Source organism: Panicum virgatum, chromosome 9K (genome assembly GCF_016808335.1).
Source record: "Panicum virgatum strain AP13 chromosome 9K, P.virgatum_v5, whole genome shotgun sequence".
Lineage (NCBI taxonomy): Eukaryota > Viridiplantae > Streptophyta > Magnoliopsida > Poales > Poaceae > Panicum > Panicum virgatum.
In genome coordinates, this window is record NC_053144.1 from 32,072,028 (window position 1) to 32,074,173 (window position 2,146).

The window sequence follows — 2,146 nt, forward strand, 5'->3', positions numbered from 1 at the left end:
ATGCCAAGGGGCTTCAACCTTACAAATGGTCCGAACCAAAAAACCTTCGGCAAAAAAGCAAACGCACAATAAGTACAGAAACGCCAAGGGGCTTCGACCTTACAAGTGGTCCGAACCAAAAAACCTACGGCAAAAAAGCAACTCGAAAGAATCGAAAGACGGATGCCAGAAAGGGGGGAGACGTTTTTGTTTCCGAACCCTCGGCATCCATCATTCGACAATCCAATGAGACAACGCCGCGCAGGTAAGGGGGGAGACGTTTTTCCAAGAACAAAATTTGCGCGCATTGCCTCTTATGGCAACAACTTGTTACCCGAACGAATCACGACCAGCAAAGCACTAACGCACCAAAAGCACAAACCCCCAACCTTCGAAATAGGGACACCAACGAACCAAGTGCGAGAAAGGGGGGAGACGTTTTTCTTAAAATTCCTCTCACACTTAACTCCTCGGGTCCTAACACCACTAACGAAGCCAAAGAATACAGGAAGCATTTTTACCAAGTGTAACAAAGCACCTCGAAGGATGCACACATCAAAGCATCTCGAAGGATGCACACATCAAAGCACCTCGAAGAATGCACATATCAGAACACCCCGAAGGATGCGAACTAAGCATCTCGAAGGATGCACACATCAAAGCACCTCGAAGGATGAACAGATCAAAGCATCTCGAATGATGCGCATTTCAGAGCACCTCGAAGGATGAGAACAAAGCATCTCGAAGGTTGCATCCAGAAGGACAAATCGAAGGATACGCACAGAAAGGCAACTCGAAAGGCGCAATAATAGGCCTAGAAAGAATATTATACACTTTGAAAAGCTTCGCGAAGGTAGCATTCAGACAACAAAACAAAAGTTACAATGAATCACGACCAGACCAGCATAAGTACTCTGCAACGCTGCATCCAGGATGAGCAAGGCTGAAAGCCTCCCAGCTCATCAATACCCTAGCACTGTTTGCGTCCTGCAGTATGGGAATATTTACAAAAAAATCCAAGTCCTCAAAACAAATCCCCACAAGCTAATCTTTAGACCTGAGCCCTCGGCGATACGTTCCCATCGTGTCCCGAAGGAGTCCTGCTGTCCTCGGGCGTCCCGTCGATCCCCGAAGGCCGATCAGGGGTCGCCTCCTGCACCAAAGAGACGAAATCAATTAATAGCAAAACAAAAGGAAAAACAAAAAAAAGGTTGCTGGAACCGACCCTACCCCAGCAGCAGCGGCAGCCAGAGTCCGAACTGCAACTTTGCCAGAAGATTCCCAGAACCGTTCAAAAAACGCAGCCTTCACCTCTTGAATTCTTCCCACCTCCGCTGCCAAGCCTTCGTAGGGTACATACCGAAAATCATCGAGTCGGGCAAGATCAACTGCGCCGGCACGAAGAAGATTTCCAACAAGCCCCTCGAAGGAGACGGAGGCTGCGTTGTCATTTGCAATACTCATCACTTCACCGAGGCCCTCGAACTCCGACAGCAACCAATCCGAAAGCAGGAAGAAAACTTGGGGACCTTTGACCGGCTCAGGCAAAGGCAAAGGCTCTGCAACAAGGGCAGCAAGAGCCTTCTTGTACTCTTGGTACACCCCATCGGCCTGTCTGGCGACCTCGGGTAAGACCCGCTCAAGCTCAGTCACTTTCGCCTGAACCCACTCCAGCTCAATAATCCTGTTCTTGAGGGCAGCCTTCTCGTTCGCATCCCCCTCAACGGTCCTCCGAAGGCTCTCAAGAACCTTCTCGTTATCCGAAGCAGCAGATTCCAGCCTCGAACACCTGGCCTTCAGTTGCTGGTTCTCGTCCTTCAAAACGAGAATCTCCGCCTCAGCCCGCCGGAGCCTGTCAGCCAAACTCAGTCTCTCGATGGCACTCGCCAACCGAAGGTCCGCGTCCGCCTTGGCCTTCTGCATCAAAGCACGACTGGCGTGGGCAAGCTTCTTGCTCAGCTCAGCAACAATGAAAGCAGCGTCGGAGGTAGACGCTTCCGCCACCGCCATACTAAACCCTAAAACAAAAACAAAATCACCTTCGGGAACACAAAAAATTGATCAAGAGCCAAAAATAAAACAAGACCCCAAACCTTTCTCGGGAGGGAGAATCCCAGTCGCGCCAGGCCCATGCATCACGGCCAAGAGCTGCTGCATTGATACCGAT

The 2,146-nt window shown here is 50.4% G+C and overlaps 1 long non-coding RNA gene across 1 annotated transcript; it reads right to left on the minus strand.

Annotated features, from left to right (window-relative positions):
* Window positions 1-788: 788 nt before the first annotated feature.
* LOC120648674 lies at window positions 789-1,397 on the minus strand. The gene is made up of 2 exons (XR_005665032.1): window positions 1,210-1,397; window positions 789-1,132 (listed from the first exon to the last, which is right to left on the minus strand). It is a non-coding gene; the product is annotated as an uncharacterized LOC120648674 (long non-coding RNA).
* Window positions 1,398-2,146: the final 749 nt, after the last annotated feature.